At 51.9% G+C, this 21,015-nt stretch overlaps 1 protein-coding gene and 1 non-coding gene across 9 annotated transcripts in view; one reads left to right on the top strand and one right to left on the bottom strand.

Moving 5' to 3' along the window:
* The window catches only part of SNX29 (sorting nexin 29), a 500,159-nt gene that overhangs the window by 229,358 nt on the left and 249,786 nt on the right, over window positions 1–21,015 (top strand). The gene's annotated exons all lie outside the window — the stretch shown is intronic.
* On the bottom strand, window positions 6,533–6,639 carry LOC122210390. The gene has a single exon (XR_006198038.1). It is a non-coding gene; the product is annotated as a U6 spliceosomal RNA (small nuclear RNA).

Below are 21,015 nucleotides of genomic sequence, written 5' to 3'. Positions count from 1 at the left end.
CAGGAGCTAGCCAGCGAATGTGGACTTACTAAACCAAGGCTGTTTGTACTGAAAAGTGTGTGTGTGTGTATTTTGATTGCCGAGAGCTGTACATTTATTAGAATTTTAAAAGCAGGCACTAGAACAACGAAAGGAAAAAAACTGCTTTTAATCTCATCACTAGTTTAGAGCCACTGTTCACATTTTCGAAGTGCTTATTTTCAGTCTTTTATCTTTGTGTGTCTGTGTGAAACAAATTTGGGGCATTCTATGTATATCATTTTGAATTCTCTCACTTCACTTGGGATTACATCATGAGCATTTTTACATGTCGTTAAATGTTTTTCCTTAGCAGTCTGTGTGGCCACATCACGGCTCCTCCTTGCTACGGCCTGGAATTGGAGTTGTTTTTTATTGTTACGCTGACCATCATCTGTTTCTGTATCTGTGTCTCTGTATCTGTATCTATCCACACGCACACATACACACATACGTATATGTATATACGTATACACACATACATTTATACATACATTTATACGTTATACATTTATACATACATGTATATACACATACATTTGTAATAATTTTTTAAGAGCACGAGAAGGGGGAGAGGGGCAGAGAGGGAGAGTCTTAAGGAGGCTCCGCCCTCAGTGCACAGCCTGACGTGGTGTTCAGTCCCACGACCTTGGGATCGCGACTTGAGCCGAAACCGAGAGTTGGACGCTGAACCGACTCGGCCACCCAGGCGCCCCGTATGGCGACCATCTTTCTGTGCACGTTTTCGTATGTGACTCCATTGATTTCTCTAGGGTCAGCTCCTACAAAGCGGGTCCCTGGGCCGTTCAAGGCCCTTGACAGAGATGGCCGGCACTTTCCCGGCAAGAGCGCGTCGACGTGGGCCTCGCGTGCTCGCCTGCTCTGCTTCCCTCTCTCCCACATGGGGTGTTAGCATTTTCACTTTGCTGATCGGATGACACGTCTTGGGTGTCTGTGGCGATGGGATTTTTCCCAAGTGTTAGCCGTTTGTGGTTGTTTTTGTTGGTGTGAAGAGTCCGTTTATTGCTGGTCTTCATTGTTTTTTTCTTACCACATCTTTAGGCTTTTCTCTTTATAATTTGGTTGTGCTTCATATTTATAAGAATTGTGGTAACACGTGGCCACTTTGGTGGCAAATACTTGTTTTCCCTTCATTTCTCTGTGTCATGTGTTTTTTTTAATGTTTATTTTTGAAGGACAGAGAGACAGAGTGTGAGTGGGGGAGGGGCAGAGAGAGAGGGAGACAGAGAATCAGAAGCAGGCTCCAGGCTTCGAGCTGTCAGCACAGAGCCCGACGTGGGGCTCGAACTCACGAACTGCAGGATCGTGACCTGAGCTGAAGTCAGATGCTCAACTGACTGAGCTACCCAGGCGCCCCTCCCCCCACTTTTTTAATGTTTATTTTTGAAGGAGAGAGAGACAGAGCAAGAGTGGGGGAGGGGCAGAGAGAGAGGGAGACACAGAATCCGAAGCAGGCTCCAGGCTCTGAGCTGTCAGCGCAGAGCCTGACACGGGGCTCGAACTCACAAACCGTGAGATCATGACCTATGCCAAAGTCGGATGGTCAACCGAATGAGCCACCCAGGCGCCCGTCTGTGTCATGTGTTTTGACCTATATAACATTTAAAATTTTTCACCTGATCACATTGGTGGACTTTTCTTTCTGATTTTGTCTGTTGATTTGGAAAGTTGTTACAGCTCCTGAGAACGAGTGTTTACTTCTTGGACTTACTTAAAATTTTTAAGTCTCTGCAATACATTGGGAGTTTATTTTAGTGTTAGAAGTAGAGAGAGGTTCTGACTTGGTCCCTGTTGTCTCCCTCCAGCTCGCTAATTAAGCAGTTACTTCGTTCTGCGCTGTTCGCTAACACTTGGTCTCCCTCGGTTTGTGATGCTTCCTTTCTGTCTTTTTCATAACTTAAAAAAAAAAACAACATTCTAGGGTCTGTGTCTGGTATCTTTTGTTGCCTTGAATCTGTTGGTGGACTCTTGAGGCCATACCGTAGCATGTTAATATAGTCTTGTAGTATGTGTGTGTGTGGGAACAAGTCCCTGTTCAGTGTTCTTTTAAAAAGAACCTTTTATTTGCTCCTTGTCAAGATAAGCTTTAAAATTTGGTCAGATTAAAAAAATAATGAGGATTCCAGTTGTGATCTCATAACATGCCTAGGTGGCTTTTAAGAGGATTAATGATTATTGATTAAAATTCTTGCCTGGGCTTGGCCTGGTGGTCCTGTAGAAGTCATTGTTGTGGAGCGGGGGAAGTTGACTTTGTATTAAGGCAAGAAACCCTAAAAATTACTAATACTATTTTATATTAAGAGGGAATTTGTTGATGACTTAGGTAACAAGTTTTCTGGCTTTAGGCACTGCTTGGTCAAGGACTGGCTATTATTAGGGCCTAATTTGTGTGTGCTTGTATGGCTATTTGTAAGTCTTTGTTTCTCTCCTTGTTTGCCTCCGCCTCTCTCTCTCTCTCTCTCTCTCTCTGTCTCTCTCTCTCTCTCTCTGTCTCTCTCTGTCTCTCTCTGTCTCTCTCTCTGTCTCAGCGTTTCCCTGCTTCTGCTCCACGTTGGCTCCATCATCAGACAGGCCAGGCTCCCCTCCTGAATATAAGATGATTGCAGCAGTTCTGGGACCTGGGCCCTTTTTAGTTCACGTCCATTGTGGCCTAGGGGGAGAGCCCCTGCGTCGGCATCGCACGGCTGTGCACAAGTTTCCTGGAGCTGCTCTGACCCGAGCGTGCGCGTCTTCGAACCAGCACTTGGCCGGGAGACCGCACGCCTTGGTTGGCCCAGCCCCGTTTGCGTGCCAGCCTTGGCCCAGGGCCGGAGTCAGGCCCTGGGTGGAATCCGTGGTGAGGGAAGGTTGGGGAGAACTGGCCTTCCAGACAAAAGTTGGGTGTTCTTTCCCCAGAAGTTGAGGAAATGGGGTCTGTGCTTCTAGTACGTAGCACCTGCCCATGACAGTCTCTTGTGAGCAGCGCAGCACTCTCCAGCAGCGTGCTTCGAGAGAGCCCAGGGCAGGCAGGTGCCTGTTGGAGGATGCCAGCAGCACCCTGATGTTTCAGGACAGGGGGTTCCTCTTGGTCCCGACCTCAAATCCGATGAGCTGTCCTCTGGTCTTCTCTCTGGAAAGCAGCTGCCTCTCCCCCATCCCTGGTTAGAGGAGCCCTGGGCCGCTGAGTTTCACAAAGAAGGGCATCGATCCCAGAGTTGACCTACGTCTGCCTTGGCTGTCTTCCGTTACGGGTAGAGAATCCAAATCTTGCCAATTTCTTCCAGCTCTCCCGACGGCTGATTTCACGTAAGGGTCAAGCAGAGCCGAGCAAGGTGCTGCTGGTCGGTCCGCATGAAATCCCGTCAGGACCTCTGAGGTTAAGGGTGCACGAGGCAGGAAGAGGAACAGAGGCTTCGAGGAGGCCGGTCAGTATCAGCTGAAGCACGAGGTTCAGTGGAAACAGGCCCCGCTGTCAAAACGCAGAGTTAATTTTTACGATTTTTTCCCTGTCATTCGTGTTTCTCCAGCACCTGATTCCACAACCTGGGGTAGCATTTTGTGTTCCCGAGAGAGGGTTGGCCGGGCCTCTCAGTAAGCGGCTCTGTAGTCGAGTCACTGCTGGGCTCAAGAGACGCCTCTTGTCTGTTCAAGGATGCTGATGGCCTGTTTGGGCCTTTGTTCTGGCCCAGACACCCCTGGGCATTTAATTGGGTTAAACAGATGTTCGGTTGGGTTTCGGGTCCGTTTAGAAAACTCCGAGGGCGTTGATGGCGGGGTCGGCTCTGTCCTCACGGATGTGGGCGGGATCGCCAGCCCCCGGAAGCCCTGCTCGTTACTGTTACCGTGCGCGGACGGCATTCCGTGAGTCACGTGGGTGATGTCGGAGGATCCCTGTTGAGACTTTGCACCCAGTGTCACAGGGTCCCTTGTGGCTCTTGCAGGGCTTGGGTTCTCACCAGCGTGGACAGTGGGAACCCCCAGTAGTTGGAATTATTCTGGGAAATCCCTTGGGAAGGTATCATTTTGTGGGTGTTGGTGCTTCCGGCAGCGGAACGGATGGTTGATTCTGAAGTCAAAGCCCACACGCGGTGGCTGGCGGGCACTTAAGAGCTAGGTCGTTCCGGCACCCACACTCTCACACAGTGTCAAGCCCTACAACCTCTCATTGAGTAGGAGCCTCCTAGCGGTGGGGGCACGTGGCCGCCAACACTCCGGGGGAGCAGCAGGCCACGCATCTCTTGTGCACACGTCCTGGCGCCCAGGCGCGACGAGCGGAAACGTGGGGTGGCACCCGGTAGTGGTGTTCCTTTCTCCTTTCTCTCTCGGTGCGGGTCTGGTGTATCATGTACACACCGGTGCGTGCACCTAGCTGCACGTGCACGAACTGTGCGTTCGATGTCACTCTGGGACACGTGCTGCACGTAACCACAGCCCAGTCCCCTCACCTAGGTGGTCACGCAGCTGGTAGAGCGAGTGCTGGGGGCAGGGTTCCCGTGTGGCCCCACCGATCCCCAAGCCCCAGTCTTCTCCCACTCTGCCGCCTGGCTCTTGGCGTCTCTCCCGTGCCTGGCGTCTCCTTTGCAGACAGATAATAACTCCAATGCCTTGTGATGAGTTGATGAATGAGTAACTGAGAATACATGGGCTGAGGGTCTCACAGGATGGGAGGTCGCTGGGTAACCTGACTATGATCCTGGAGGCTACTCTTGCCCTCTCAGGGTGATCAAGTGGGTCTAGCTCTGAGAGTGGAAGAAGATTCTGTTTTTTCCTTCATACAATCACATAAGTCACACGCGCTAAACAGAGTTTCTTGTGCTTCCTAGAAGCAAAAATCTTCCTCTCAGTACTGATTGGGACAGTATTGTGTAAATGAAAGATGGTTTTACCATTTTTGAGAACCCGTCCCCCGTCTCTGAGAATTGGCTGCGGCTGGAGGGAACGATGCGGGCGCGCTCGCACGGGAGGGTGGCTGGTTCATGTGCAAACACAGATGCGCGTAGCTCCAGGAGCCACATTTCTCACCATTTGTTACTGTTACTTAATTGGAAGCGACAGTTTTGTGTTCCCAAAAGAACAGTCACGTTTCTCCTTCCAGATTTGTTGTGGCAATTTACTAGTGGATCTAATTATAATGTTTGGTGGGGCCTCGGGTGGAGGGCCCACCTAAGTGGTAATCACACATTTTTCTTATGATATAGAGCACTGGATTTTTCCCGCCTGTGTAAAAATTGCTTCTAAATGGTAAAGCTAAATTGAAAAATGTTGCCCTTTTTTGGTGGATCCTTTATGTGATGGTTGAGAGCTTTGGCCATGGAATCGGTCAGTCTAAGGCCGAATCGTGGCGCTCTTCCTTACTCAGTGCATGCCCTTGGCTGGGATGTGATGTGACCCAGCCTCAGTTTTACCACCTGTCAAATGGTGAGATAAGAGGAGCTCCTCAGAAGGTTGATAGGACCCTTCCTTGTCTGTGACGGACTGTGACCGTGCTGTCAATCCCTGACTAGTGTGGTGCCCGTCTCCCAATATGTGTGACTACTATCTTTTTTTTTTTTTTGATGATTGCAAAAAGATGGTTTTTTTATTGTTGATAATCTTACTATTCTTTTTTATCATTAAAATTAAAAAAAATTATTTAAATTACATCCAAATTAGTTTATAGTGCAACAGTGATTTCAGAGGTAGAGTCCTTAATGCTCCTTACCCATTTAGCCCACCCCCCTTCCCACAACCCCTCCAGTAACCCTCTGTTTGTTCTCCATATTTAAGAGTTTGTTGTGCTTTGTCCCCTCCCAATTTTTATATTATTTTTGCTTCCCTTCCGTTGTGTTCATCTGTTCTGTCTCTTAAAGTCCTCATATGAATGAAGTCATGATATTTGTTTCTCTGACTGACTAATTTCACTTAGCATAATACCCTCCAGTTCCATCCATGTAGCTGCAAATGGCAAGATTTCATTCTTTTTGATTTCCAAGTAATATTCCATTGTATATATATCCCACATCTTCTTTATCCACTCATCTATTAGTGGACATTTGGGCTCTTTCCATACTTTGGCTATTATCAATAGCACTGCTGTAAACATGGGGGTGCATGTGCCCCTTCAAAACAGCACACCTGTATCCCTTGGATAAATACCTAGTAGTGCTGGGTCGTAGGGTAGTTCTGTTTTTAATTTTTTGAGGAACCTCCACACTGTTTTCCAGAGTGGCTGCACCAGTTTGCATTCCCACCAGCATTACAAGAGATCCTCATTTCTCCGCACCCTCACCAACATCTATTGTTGCCTGAGTTGTTAATGTTAGCCATTCTGATGGGTGTGGGGTGGTATCTCATTGTGGTTTTGATTTTATTTCCCGGATGATGAGTGACGTGGAACATTTTTTCGTGTGTCAGTTGGCCATCTGGATGTCTTCTTTGGGGAAGTGTCTAGTCATGTCTTCTGCCCATTTGTTTGCTGGATTATTTGTTTTAGGGTGTTGAGTTGGATAAGTTCTCTGTGGATTTTGGATCCTCAGAAAAATACGGAAGCTTTGCGAATCTGCCTGTCATCTTTGTGCGGGGGCCATGCCAATCTTCTCTGTATCGTTCCAGTCTTAGTCCATGGGCTGCCGAAGTGAGCACTACTTGTGACTATGTTATGATGACTTTGTCTTAATTCTTTCCATCTGCTTGCGTTTTGAAGGACAGTGTCCACTTCTTAGGTGTTTGCCCTGGCACAGGCAATGCGGACTTTTCCTAGGTACTTAAGGGAAATTTCTCTTCCACATGGTTAAAAGTATAGTGCTTAAAGACATTTAATTTTGCTTTTATTTTTTTCCTGCCAAACTGAAACCAGTGGTTGACGGTTAGCTTATAACCCTTGCATCTCTCCTGACTGATGATGACGGAGACCTTGGTCAATGAATTCTGAAATAAAAGTTGTTTCCTGCCGAAGCAGCTTCTGTTCCTTTTATGGGAAACAGTGAGTTAGCTGCTCTGGGGGCAGGCTGGTTTGGTGGTGGATGGTGTGTTCTAGAGAGATGAGTTGGTTGGGGGAGGGCACAACGCTAGTCATTTCCTTAAGGTTCCCCTTTCTCATCTGTGAAATAAGGATCTTACTCACAGTGTTCACTCTGTAGAGTTTTTGTGAAACTTCAGGGAGCCCACAAAAGATAAGGAACACAGTGCCTGGCACATAGAGAGCACTCCATAAATGTTAGCTGTTGCGTTTTTATTTCTGTTCTTACTTTCCTTGCAAAGTTCTGAGGATGACTGAGAGAGGCACCCCACGTGTTGATCTTGTCATCTTGTTCCTTGGAGTTGGTAACTCGGACTGCTGCAGGTTAACACTGAAAAAAGTTTGGTGTGAAATCAGGTGGCGCCTGGTTTCGGAGAAGCGCGCAGCTCTTGAGGTCTCCAAGGACGTGGAGCTGGTAGACGTTGTGACGTATGACCTTGGATGGTGTGAGGAAGGGACAGGATGCTGGTGGAGACAACTGATCATCCTTAGAGCTAGTCCCTCCTCCGTTTTGGGGGGGGTCACAGCTTGGGGGTCTTTGGATCAAAAACAGCGCTAAGTTGAGTTCTAGAGTCAAAGAGGAACCTTTCAGTATCAGCAGTACAGAAGGGCCAGTTTGTGATGTGCTGGGACCGATGACCCCGGCCCACCGTGGTCACCGTCAAAGACCAGAGCTGTGACGCATCTACTCAGGTTTGCGGACTGGGGTGTGGGTCAGGTCTAGCTCCGGTGAGGAGGAGCTGGAGCTCAGACCTGAAAGAGGAAGGCATTCCCCTTCCACACCAGGTTTATCTCGTTGCCTCGCAGGGGGAGAAAGTCCAAAGCAGGAGGAGGAACAGGTGGCAGAAAAACCGAGGAGAGGCCGGTATTGTCAGGGCCCAGGGTGAAGGAATGGGGGGTGGCCCAGAGCACCCCAGGCCTCACAGGTTCCAGGAAAGGATTTGGTCTTTGCTTTAAGAAGAATGGAGTGTCTTTCAAGAGTCCTAAACAGGGATCAAATTGGCCTTTTGAACTTGTTACATTGTCCAACTGCGGAGACAGAATTGGTGACGGCCAAGGTCTGTGCCACTTGAGCTGTTGGCCCCTGCAGCTTTCAGCAAGCCAGGTGCAGTAGTTGGAAGCTGGGGCGAGGACGATGGGAATTAAGGGAAGATGCAAGCATTTGGCCGAGGAAACGGACACGACCAGGGCTCCGTGTCTTATGTTTTTAGATCGAACCCTTTCCTTTCAGACTATATTCTTGGTTCAGTCTTTCTGCCTCTGCTTCAGTTCCCTATGGCTCACATGGTCTCTTTCCTCCTGCTTTTCCCTGAAAACGATTCTTTGGGTAAAAATAAATACCTTCCCGCTTAGAGCAGCTCCTCTTCCAGATGAAGCGAATAAGTGAGTGACTGAAATGAGCAGTGACTCGTAACGAGGAAGGCGCCCGTGGTCCGTGATTGACACAGGTGCAGCTTTTCCTCCCGGAGAGACGTCGGTTCAGTGTTCCATTTACAAAACGCGCAGCAGGACCCACATTCCATAGTGGCTTTACCCAGCAGAGCATTACAATATTGTTTATTTTCAGGCTCAGTGAAGGCTGAAAAAGTCCCCCTTTCAGGCGGTCTCCAGGCTAGGTTTGCTTGTCTTTCGATTGGGTTCCTTAGGTGGCATGCTTGGGAGGTACCATTAGTGTGTGTCTTCAAAAAGAAAACCACCTGTGACGGCGGCCACGTGTGTTTCGTGTTCCAGCTTTGCCGTTGTGCAAGAGTGACGCTCTCATTTTCGTCTCCGAGAAAGGTAGACAAAGGTGAGACCCACAGCTCTGAGCCCACCTGCCTCCCCAGTTGGGAGAGGTCGTCGGCATGTGCTGGGATTGTCGCGGCAGCCTCTGCTGGTGGCCCTGCTCCCACCGTGGCTGCGCCTTCCCTGCTGTGAGTCTCTGCTGCTGCCATGGGGGGCCCTGGAAAATAGAAGTTGGGTCATGTCCCCTCTAGCCTCTCGGGCTTCCTTTCATACCTTCCCCCTCACAGCCCCACGTAGTCTGGCCCTTCCCTCTTCTCCGTTTTCCTTCTGCCGTCCTGCCCCGGACACCTCCGCTCCTTCCCCTCTGGCGTGTTGCAGTCTCCAGACTCTTGCTGCCTCTTTGGCCTGGTATGTTCCACTTCCAGATCTTTATATGCCCTTCTCCCTTTCTCCCCAAGGTCTTCAGCTAAATACCACTTTAGCGAGAGACTGTTCTTTGTGTAACAGCACCCCTGACCTAGCTTCAGTTTTCTGTGTAGCTCTTTGCACTGTTTGACATAAAAACTGGTTTGTTGGCTTCCCCGGCTACCCCCCACTAGTGTCAGCTCTAGAGAACGGGGCTTTTCCCTCTCCTCTGCCGAATCCTGGACCCAGAAAGTGACAGGTGCACGGTTGGGCTGTGTGAGCGTAGCCGAACGAGTAAGGACTTGAGAAGTACCCCACTGGGTCTGCGTGGTCGTGTCTGGAAAAGCGAGGCCGTGCTTCTCTTACCTGTTTTTGCTTAACAAATCACCCTAGAAGTTAGTGGCTTAAAACAGCCACCGTTGCATTTGCTCACATTTGTGTGAGGCAGAGATTCGGTGGACACAGCCGGGATGCTCATCTCTGCTCTGTGTCACCTGAGGCCTCAGCTCCAGTGGCCCGGAGGACCGGGGGGGGGGGGGGGTGCGGGGCGCCGGGCCAGCTGCGGCTGGTGCATCTGCACCCGCGTTCTGGCTGGTGGCCACGTCCCTTGGTCCTCCTTCACCCGAAGTGTCCACGCGCCCTGCTCGGCCTCAGGCGTTCCTGGTCATCTCAGGGCTCTCGGGAGTGTTCCTGCCGGACGTGGCAGCCTCTGCTTGTGTCACACCTGCTGGCCAGAGCGAGTGTCACAGCCAAGTCCAGGTCAGCGAGGGCAGTGCGTGCACAAGCACAGGGACACCAGGAGGTGTGGTCCGGGTGGGGCCGCTGTACAGAGTCTGGCAGGGCATGATGCGGAGCTGAAGGGACAGATCTAGAACCGCCTGCTGGGTTTGTACCTTGAGTTCACGACTCTCCAGTGGTGGGCTTGAGCTAAGTGACCTGATTTTTCTGTGCCTGTTTTTCTCACGGATAAAATGGGGCAGAGGCTACTCGGTAGGCTTGTTGCTGAGAGTGGTGGGAATATGTGTAAAAGCTCTGAGGATGCCTCCGGGCCCGTAGTAAGCACGGTGTCAGCCAGTGGGTGACCGGCACCCATCCGTGTGCTGAACCGTCCTGCCCTGCATTTCCGCTCTCGTTTCTTTGCCTTCTCTTTATTTCACCTGCCAGATGTTGCTTAAGCACCTGCTGGGTGCCAGCCCTGTGCCTGGGCTCTGGGATACAGGAGGTCCCTCGTGGGGCTTGCGGGAGGCTGGGGAGGGCATGTGGGGAGGTCAAGAAGACTTCTCAAAGTGTGTCGTGGGCCGGGTTGGAGGGCTCGGGGAGGCCAGAGTGCACGCCCTCACCTGGGCTGGGGCAGGGCCGGGCCGAGAAGACTTCCTGTGGAGAATCTCATAAGACAATCCCTGAAGGATAAGCTGGGCTTCGGTGGGCAGAAGTTTCCAGGTAGGAAAGGGCACATGGAAGGGCATGTGCAAAGGCCCAGAGGAGGATGAGGAAGCATGGTCGATAGAGGGACTGAAAAGTTAGGGGCAGGAAGGGCCGGGCACAGTCCCCCAGACACGGACCTGCAGTTTGTTACTTCTTAGGGTTTTTAATGCCTGAAGTTTGTGATGCAGAAGCCATTAACTTAATATTTTTAGTTTTTACTTTACTTTTTTTTTTAAGTTTCTTTATTTATTTTGAGAGAGAGTGAGAGCAGTTGAGGGGCAGAGAGAGAGGAGGGAGGATCTCAAGCAAGCTCCGTGCTGCCAGCGCAGAGCCCAGTGTGGGGCTCAGACCCACAGACCGTGAGATCATGACCTCAGCCGAAGTCAAGAGGTGGACGCTCAACCGACCGAGACACCAACTAGTATTTAGTCGGTGCCCCAACTAAATATTTTTGAAGAAAATCGCCGCACTCCTCCAGACCCCCTTGTCACAAATGATCCATAAGGACTTCCAGAAACAGAATTAAATGACAGAGAAGACTGTTCGCGAGCCCCATCCTCAAACCTCAGAGTGACAGATTTAAAGGAAGGCTTTTTACCCCTCCTTCCACCCATGCCTACCGGGTCCCAAAGCATATGAACTTCCTGTCTGTAAGCCAGAAAACTGGGAGGTCCTGCTTGAGAAATTCTGGGTTGGGGTTCCCCCTTGGTGACCTCATCCAGTGTCCTCTGAAAGTATGAGACCTCCTTGGTCTGCCTCACCACCCACTGGCTCCTCGATTTCTCGGGAATCCGGTCTTCCCCTCTCCAAAACGGGGGGCTGTATGAACTTGATAGGCTGGAGAAGAGAATTAAATCGGGTGCTGTAATCACACTCTCGTGCATGCTTATTACCTCTCCGTGAACGTGGGCTCAGCCCTGGAGGAACCCGTGCCCTGGGTTTCTCGCCCCTGTCCCGACACCTGCCTCGTAACCTCCTCCTGGTGCTGGCGGCCTCCCCTCAGTCCTCGGGCGTCTCTGGGAAAGCTCCCTGTGTCCCCTGGTCACACCGCTGAGAGGCAGCAGCTGCCTGAGGGGCCCCGGGCGCCCAGCCACTCGGAGCCTTTGGACCACCGGCTGCTCCTCCAGGTGGCACGGCGCCCGTCGCGGGGGAGCCCCTGCCCCTTCCACCTTTGTAACTGTTCCTCGGATCCACTTGGGCGCCAGCCCAGCAAACCTCAGCCCTGGCCGGCTTTGTCCTCGCCGTCTGGACCGCCCGCTGGGGATGAGGGTGGAGGAGGGTTTGCGTGTGGGGTTCTAGGAATTTTCAGACCCACACGGAGAAGCTGGTGGTACTGGGGCTCATGTCTGTGGGTCTGACCCACAGGAAGTAGTCATTTGTCCGTTCGGCTGGTGCCCTCCAACCCTCCCGCGTGCTGGGCCCAAAGATGGGGGGCACACAGTCCTTGGGGCCGTGAGCCTCCAGGGACCGGGCATTCACCTGGAAGTATTTGCTTATTTTTTCATCCATTAATTCCTTTATAAAAACACTTGTTAACTGGCAGTCATAGGCCACTCTCCTTGCCATTTGGGCTCCCAGCGAATGAACCACGTGAAGGTCCCTGTCCTGGTGGGCTTACCTTCTGGTTGAGGGAGACTCACCGTCATCAGCAAATAGGGTAAAAAAAATGTATGTCCTGTTGCAAGGTGACAGTTGCTCTGGAGGAAAAGTAAAAACCGAGCGGGCCGAGGGGACCGGGAGTGTCTGACCAGAGGCACGCAAGGAGGAGCTTCGCTGAGAAGGTGCTGCTTGAGTGCGAGCTTGAATGAGGGAGCCGTGGCCAGCGGGTGGGAGAACATTTGAGGCAGAAGGAGGTGGCCTGGGAACGGCCTAGGGTGGGAGTGTGCCTGGCACATCCCAGGGACAGCAAGGAGTGACTAGGAAGGAAGTGAAGTCACAGAAGGTTCCGGTGGCTCACCTCCTGCAAGGCCTCATGCACTGCTATGAGGAGGTTGTGTTTTTTTCTGTGCAGAAACTGGGCGGGGGTGGGGGCGGGGAGGGGAAGCCACTGAAGGGTTTCCGAGAGAGGAGTATCACCCTGACTTAGTTGTTGAGGATCACTTTGGCTGCTGTCCAGAGATGAGCGTCTAGGCGAGAACGGCCAAAGCAGGGAGGAGAGCAAGGCGGTGGTCACAGGAATCCAGCTGGGAGGTGGTGGCCGAGACCTGGGTGAGCTCTGGCTGGGTGTCGATGTTGGGTGTCCAGGAAAGGATTTCCCGGAACTTGGGCGGTGAGGTGTGAGCGAGAGCAGCACGGGATGGCCGGGAGGAGCTTGCCCTGAGCAACCAGAAGCTTCTCCTTGCAGTTGACCGGGACGGGGATGGCTTTGGGCAGAGCAGCCCTCGTGCGACCAAACGGGACTTCTGGTGCAGACGTGCTGTGTTGGAGGTGGCTGGGTGTGGGAGAGGAGACGGGAAGGATACGTGTGCATCTTGGGCTGGAAATACACGTGGAAGGTGTCGACAAACCAAGATGCTTAGGGCCCGAGATGGGATGAGATCCCTGGGAGAGAGAGTGTAGATGAGCCAGGACTGAGCGCTGGGGCCTTCCACCTTGAGAGCTTGTAGGAAGGAGGAGGACGTGCCAGCTAGGGTGACGGAGAGGCAGTGCCTGGGGTGGGGGGGTGGACACCGAGGGAGAGTGTGTGGCGCTGGAAGCCCAGTGAAGAACATGCTTGAAGGCGGAGACTGTGAACACCGGTGTCAGATGTTGCTGATGGACGAAGTGAGATGGGGGCAGGTGACCTGTGGAATAATCGGGCGCCCGCCAGCGGTGACGTGGGCTGGAGCAGGTGGGGGAGAGCCTGGTGGGAGAGCGTTCAGACAGTGGGAGGAGAAGTGCCACGAGCACCTGGTTAGGCAGCTCTTGGAGGAGGTTGGCCGCGGGTGACGGTCCACATTCACGCCGCCGGGATTTGTGGAGGACACGCTGTGCCGCCGTCTGTCTTAGCTCTCTTGCAGGTGATGGTGGAGGAGGCGTGAGTGACTTGAGGCCTCTCTGTGTGTCGTTCCAGCTGTCCGTGACCCCCTGCCTTCTGGCCTGCTCCGCGAATATGCGATGGCAGAGCCAGAGGCTTGGTCTTGCCACCCGGCCTCCGGTTCCTCCTCTGTCTTCCCGGTTGTATTAGTTTGCTTTTGCTGCAGTAACAAACATCACGGCCTTTGAAGCCATGTTAGCGTATTATTAAATGTCTGACGGTCACAAGTCTGATGTGGATCTCTCTGGACTGAAACTGAGGTGTTTGCAGGATTGGGTTCTTCTCCGGAAGGTCTGGGGGAGAAACCATTTCCTTGCTCGTCCGGGTGTTGCGGAAATAATGTCCCAGTGATCATAGAACTTAGGTCCCCGTTTCTCTGCCGGCTGTCACGGGCACTCCCACCCCCGCAGACCTCTTCCAGTCCCCGCACGCAGCCTCTACGTCCCACACCACCAGTGGCACACTGACTGCTTGTCGCACGCGGAGTCTGACTTCTCCTTTGCAGCATCCCCTGCCTTCCAGCCAGAGCAAGTTCTCTTCTTCGAAGGGTTTGGGTGACTAGAGGGGGCTCACTCACATAACCCGAGATAATCTCCCAACTCAGAGTCACAGAGGTGCTATGCAAGGTGACACATTCCCAGCTTCCAGGGATTCACGTGTGCTCACTTTGGGGAGACCCAAACCACCCAAACCCCACTGCCTACCACACTTGTCTCCGTGCGTGCCGCTAACTGGTTGCTCAAACCTGGGAGTCAACCTTAGATTCTCGACAGACTGCACCTCCCATTGTGGTCAGGAGGTCTTGTCTCCTCCATAACCCGCCCCCAACCCACCTCAAAGAGGGCCAGCAGCTTCTGCCATCTCACCGCCATGAGCCTGGCTCAGGCTGCCACCGTGTCTTGTGTGGAACGTTGTAGCAGCTCCTAACTGCTCTCTTCTCTTCCAGTTGTGTTGTTTAGCCATCCATAATTCACACAACCATCAGAGCAACTTAAAAATAAGCAAACGAATGATATTCTAGAAACCCTCCCCTGGCTTTGCTCGTGAGAATAAGGTGGAACATTCTCCCCATGGTCCCTGAGGCCCCGTGTGATGCACCTGATGCCTGCCCTCTGGGCTCCTCTGCCCCCACACACCCTGTTCACCATGCCTCAGCCACACCGGCCTCCTTTGTGTCCTCGAAGAAGCCCCCTCTGTCCCGTGCCATAGCCTTCACCGTTCCTTTGCCAGAATGTTGTCCCCTGCGGTAGTTCCTAACCCGTCTTGTCTCCTCGGAGAAGCCGAATTCTCCCCTTGTCTGAGGAGCTCTTCCCCATGGCACTTCCTCCTGGTTTTTATATTTTGCATGGCCATTGTTACCACCGGAAATTATACCCTTTTTTGGCTCGTTTGCCACCAATCAGGTGCCAGTTCTAGGAAGGCAGCAGCTTACTGTGTCCCGCTCCCCGTGGGGTCCAGAGCATGTGACCCATGGCCACCACTCCGCGTGCATGTACTGGGGGAACAGACGAGCTTCTGGCATGAGGATCCTAGAATGCTTTTGGAGAATGAGTTGTGTCTGTAACGGCAAAAAATGCTTTCTTCGACTCGCAACACTGCGACACCAAATGTGTGGGGATTTTTCCCACACGAACCATTCCCCGACTCTGGGGACACCAACCGGGTGTCCTGAAGTTGAGTTCAGTTCTGATGAACCAGAGTTAGTGCAGACACCACAGCCTCGGGGCCCGTCCCAGAAGGTGGCCTCCGTTTCAGATGCCAGTCTCAAGTCCGAGGTCTCCACCTGCACTTTGGAGTGACTGGCTATAAATTGGAGTTCCCGCCACCCCTTCCTCGGGTTCAGCAATTTCTAGAATGGCTCCAAGCACTCAGGGAAATATTTATTTACGTTGAATGGTGTATAAAAAATATTAGAAAGGATACAGGTGAACAGCCAGATGAAGAGGTAGACAAGGTGAGGTGTGGTTGGGTCCTGACCACGGGAGCTTCTGTCCCCATGGGGTTGGGGTGTGCCACCCTACAAGCACATGGACGTGTTCACCAGTGCTGAAGTTCTCGGATCCTTCCAGGTTAGGAACTTTTGTGGGTACTTGATCACATAGGCATAATGAATCATGATGAACTCAACCTTTGACCCTTCTCCCCTCGAATGAGGACGGGGGTGGGACGGAACGTTCCAAGCTTCTAATCACCGCTTGGTGTTTCTGGTGACCAGACCCCTTCCTGCAGCCCACCAAGAGTTACCTCATTGGAACATAGGATACTTCTCTCAGGACATTCCAAGGGACTTGGGAACCCTGTGTCAGGAACTGGGGTGCTTAAGACCAGTGTTTATATGTCTTACACAGTTTATCTGCCTTTCTACCTTCCTGGCCAAGAGGAAGAAACACTTTCTTTTTTTTTTTTTTTTTTATTTTTTTTTTATTTTTGGGACAGAGAGAGACAGAGCATGAACGGGGGAGGGGCAGAGAGAGAGGGAGACACAGAATCGGAAACAGGCTCCAGGCTCCGAGCCATTAGCCCAGAGCCTGACGCGGGGCTCGAACTCACGGACCACGAGATCGTGACCTGGCTGAAGTCAGACACTTAACCGACTGCGCCACCCAGGCGCCCGAAGAAACACTTTCTATCTGCTCATGATCCATGGGACTTTTCATAGTTTGGGAGTCAGCTGGCACATCCAGCTCTCCTCACGGGCGCCAAGTATGGAGAGAGTGGTTATTTTGTTATTTACTTTAATCTAATATACAGACACCTTAGAGGACTTCTAGCCTCCCTTAGGAAGTTTCCTTGGCTCTCAGGATGAAGAGGACTTTATGCTTCCATCATTATCTGAATGTAATAGTCAAGTATGAAGACACTACCATATGCGGACCAGAAACAGCCCATCCATGCAGAGAGAGGAAGATTCAGCCCTCTGGCTTAGAATGTTCCAGTTTCTTCCCCGGATTCCTCCTCTTGTCCCTTCCATCGTCAGCTTCCTCCAAATCTTCCTTGCTTTGGGTTCTTAGATATAATTAAGATTTTTTGAAAGTTGTCAGGGTTGCAGAACATCTCTGTGGTCTTTTTGAAATAGCCTCCTGGTTTGTCATATATTATCATGTTCCAAATATGTCAAAGTCTGTTGCTCACGTGGGAAGGAAACGCTCAACTTCTAGATATCCAGGGAATTGTTGAGAACCCAGAGCGGTCAAGGCCAGGCCGCGTGGTCCGTCTGCCCCAGCTTTGAGGGGAGGTGGCATGGGCTCCCTCCCAGTGTGGGTGGGATTGGTGACGTCACTGGTGGATTGGAGCCCTCCCTCTTTTTGCCTTCCGTCAGCTAGAACAAGCCCTCATTATGTTGCGTTGTGCTGTGGCCACCGCCAAGGTATGTCTCTGGCTTCCCTGGCCCAGCAGCCTGGGTAAAAGCCGTGACTGAAGGTGCTGTGCCTGGTGAGCTCCGCGGAGCCCCGAGGAGGGGATGATTGGGGCTAGCCCTGGAGGGTCCCTTGTGGCCCCTACGGGTGAGTGCGGGGATATGCCTGTTCTCTCAGTTCCTAGTTGCTGTGCATAGGACTTCTCTCATTGCTTACTGCACTGGTTCAAACTTCGTGCATTGAAATCACCTGAGTATTTGTCAAAATGCAACTTTCTGACTCTCCCCTCAGACTGATTGAAATAATTCTGGGAGCCGGGTCTTGGACCTTGCCTTTTACCACTTGCCACTCCCATCCATCCCTCGCTCGCCAGGTGATTCTGATGAGGGTGGCCCACGGTCCACCCTTAGAGTCCCACCGATCTAATGGACCTGCCTGTGGTGTCACCACCTTGTCCACGAGCACCCTTCCCTTCTCCCTCCCTCCCTCCTCTCTCCTGCCCCCCCACTGCATCGGCCTCTGTCCCGCTTGGACCTGGACCTTTGCTCTTCCCCATGAACATGGATGTTCCCTGTTCTTCTGTCCCCTTAGGAGGCAGCTGCCACGTTGAGGCTCTTCCTGTGCTTCTCTGTGATCCTTCTTTTCTTTCCACGGTGACTTGACCTTGTAGCATTCTTGAGAATTGTAAGCGAGGTGAGCTTTCAGAAGGATTTCTTTTCTAAACCCATCAGTAGTCCCCCACCCCCACACCCCGTCTGAAACATCAGCTCTGACCTTGAGTCTCAGGGATGTGGATTTTTCTTTCCTGCCTCTGTTCTGGGCGTCCCTGTTTCAGCCTTGACATTGCCCTGCTGTGGGTGCCTGGAACAGAGACAGATTGTGAGTTTTCAACATGAATTGTGTGAGCGTTAAAAAAACAAACAAACAAAAAAAACGCCTCCCCTTGACAAAATTCCCTTCCTTAAATCTTTTGTATTACTGGCTTTTGTTGACTGGCTGTGTCCTTGTGGCTCCAGGCGTGGTGAGTGTCCCGTAGCTGCTTAACGTACGTGCTGCTGTTCCCTGTGGGCTGGAGAGGTTGCTCCTCCGAGCCCAGGCTCCGGTCCCTCACCTCGGGGGTGCATGTCCCTGCCCTGCAGCTCTCCAGTCTGGGGCACCGAGCACATGCGTTTCAGCCCTCTGGCATCTCTGTCCTTCTGCCTGCTGCCTTGGCCTTTCTCGGGTGCCCGGCTGCAGTGGCCGTGCCGTGAGCTCTGGTTTGCCGCTTGCCCCAGCGCCCCTCCTATCTCGTCATGCTTCCTCTGGATCTCCTGGACTGCAAAATGAACATCAGAACCGAAATCGACTTAAAAGTCTTCTGCTTGGTTTCATCCACGATGATGCGGAGGCCCACGGCAGTGAGGTGACAGTTCGGGGTCACAGAACACTCTGGAAATCTGGGCGGTGGGAACCTTTCGTCAGCTATTACAATTTAAGTTGTACATACCCTTTGACCTAGCGGCTGTGTTCCTAGGCGTCCAGAGAAAGGTTCCTAACCGTGCGTAAAGACAGGCACAAGGCTGTGGATTGTGGCAGTATTGAACTGGGATCCGTTCCAGGTGCTGGTGGAAAAGATTGTGGTTGCACCCTGTGATGAATGACGAAGCCCGTCTGCCTGTGCTGGCTCAGGGTGGTCGCCAAGGCTGGTCGTGGAGTGACGGGGGGCTATGCAGCGTGTGTCCCAACCTGTAAGAGCACGCAAGCGTGTACGTATGTGCACATAGAATCACATAACAACAGTGAGGGGCGGGCTTGGGTTGGAAGGGGAGACTGTGGTGCTTGCTATGCTCTATAGTTAGGTGTTGGAATTTTTTTTTTAAATCGAGGTAGAATTCACATCACCTACGATTTGCATGTTTTAAGTACACTATTGAGTGTTTTCTAGTATATTCACCAGGATGGGTGACCATCACCGCTCTAACTCCAGAACGTTTTCATCACCCCCAAAAGAAATCCTGAACCCGTTAGTGGTCACCACTGTGAAACCACTTTCTGGTTATGTGAGTTTGCCAATTCTGGACATTTCGTGTAATTCCCTGCTCTCCGAAGGTAGGGTGTTACTAGGAGGGCTTCCTTCAGCTGAAATGATCTCAGGTGGAGAGCCTCCCTGCTTTCTGAAAGTTCGTGTCATGCCCTTGGCTTTCACAGAAGACCTGCATCAGTAGGGTGACAGCTTTTCTCCTGTCTCACTGTCCAGATGCTTTTCACTGAAAGGGAAAGTTTCTCTCAAGTTTCTCTCAGAGCCTCTGCTAGGCTCCATCACATGAGCAGGTGAAAATGCGTTCGGCGAGGGTGTAAAAACAGTTCTGGTTTTACACTGCCGTCATTCCCAGCTGTCCTTGTGCCCGTATTGTACATTTAGATGAGCTCTTGGAACAGAGATGCGGCATCTGAACAGGTGAGCATCTTTGTCTGGAGAGACCTAGGCAGGATGGAAGTTTCTAATGAAGAGGGTTTCTGTTTTGAAAAAGAAGGCAGGCTGTTACTTTGCCTTTGTTTTTAAGAACCTATCCTATCTTTAATGCTTGGAGTGGGGATATAAGATGCTTTGTAGTCTTGTCTTGGTTAATCCTCACAAGAGGTACCCTCCCCATTTTACAGAGGAGGAAACCGAGGCTCAAAGAAATAAAGTGATGTGTGTAAGGTCTCACTCTAGTTGGTGGCAGGGCCAAGATGTGAACCTAGGGATGCCCGTGTGTCTGCACACACTTCCCGTCGTACATAATGCATCGCCTGTTACTAAAAAAAACCTATCTCTCTCAATCCCTTGGTTCCTGGTTCTGATCTTCAGGGATACAGATGAGTCCGCACTCTTTGGATAGATCACGCTGGCATGGATATCCCACCCTAGGGCATTCTTTAGATCACTTTCTCTTGGCCTGACTATCACACAAGCCCCCTGCTTTTTTGCTTGTCTCTCACTCTTTTTTTTTTTTTAAACCAGAGAATCCTCTGGGAGGCGGGTGGGTTTATATGAAGTTTTGGAAGAATTTGGTTGCAACTCTCAGGAGAACTGGAAATTTTTAGTATTCTTACGCCACGAGGCAGCCAAAACCGTAAGGGGGTGTGTGTGCACATAGGAAAGTAGGTCTCCCTTGGAGTTGTGGCGCATGGCCTTGGAATTCTGCCATCTGTGGAATGGGGACCGCCCTGGCGAGTAGGCTCCTCCAGATGGCAGGGATGCAAGTGTGGTGAAGGGGGGGGTGTGTAGCACGGGGTTTTGAGACCAGACCGACTGGGGTTTGTATAACATGGCCGATCATTTACTGTGTGTGTGTGTGTGTGTGTGTGTGTGTGTGTGTGTGTGTGCGCGCAATTAAACCCAAACCTCTATTTTCTCATCTCTGCAATGGAGATTTTGTGCAGCGGTGTTCTGAGCCTTAAGTGAGAGGCTGCGACTCACGTGGGAGTTGTGTGGTGTGTAGGGCTCGGGTAACTGGAGCTCATCTGGCTCTTGACTGCTGCCAGTGGTGTTGGGGCTGAAGCGTGTGACGGAGTCCATGTGAGCGAACCGTTCCCGCACTGGGAGAACAGCCGGCTTTTCAACAGCCCCAAGTATGAGGGCCTGGCTTCTCACGAGAAGTTCAAGTTCGGATAAGGATGTCTTAGCTTTCGGGGACTTCCTACTCCAAGATCAAAAGTAGCTGAATGGCAGCCATGGTTCATCTTTTGCCCTGTCCCTGGAAAGGCATGACATGTTGAGTGCTGAATGAGCAGGCCCCCAGAGCGTCTGTCCTGAGAGATTCCAGGCTGTTGTCCGGGCGGCACCTGATTTGGTGAACCTGGGGCCGCATGGGGGCCGGTGGCAGCGTCTTTCCTCTGTCTCTGTCACAGCCCTGGGGCGGGGCGAGAACCACCGTGCCCCCTGTCCCCTGCCCCCTTCTTTCCCGAGTTCTCCTTAGCCTTTGGACCCCATGATTGCCTGCTGGACCGAGGACTGAGTGAGAACGTGAGCAAGATGCTCACTTACTCAGCTGCTGACGGGGCCAGACGGGCAGCACGTGGCAGGGGGAGGGCACGGGTTGAGTTTTTTC

Source organism: Panthera leo, chromosome E3 (assembly GCF_018350215.1).
Source record: "Panthera leo isolate Ple1 chromosome E3, P.leo_Ple1_pat1.1, whole genome shotgun sequence".
NCBI lineage: Eukaryota > Metazoa > Chordata > Mammalia > Carnivora > Felidae > Panthera > Panthera leo.
The sequence above is the reverse complement of the archived record's forward strand: the minus strand, read 5'-3'. Positions and strand labels throughout refer to the sequence as shown.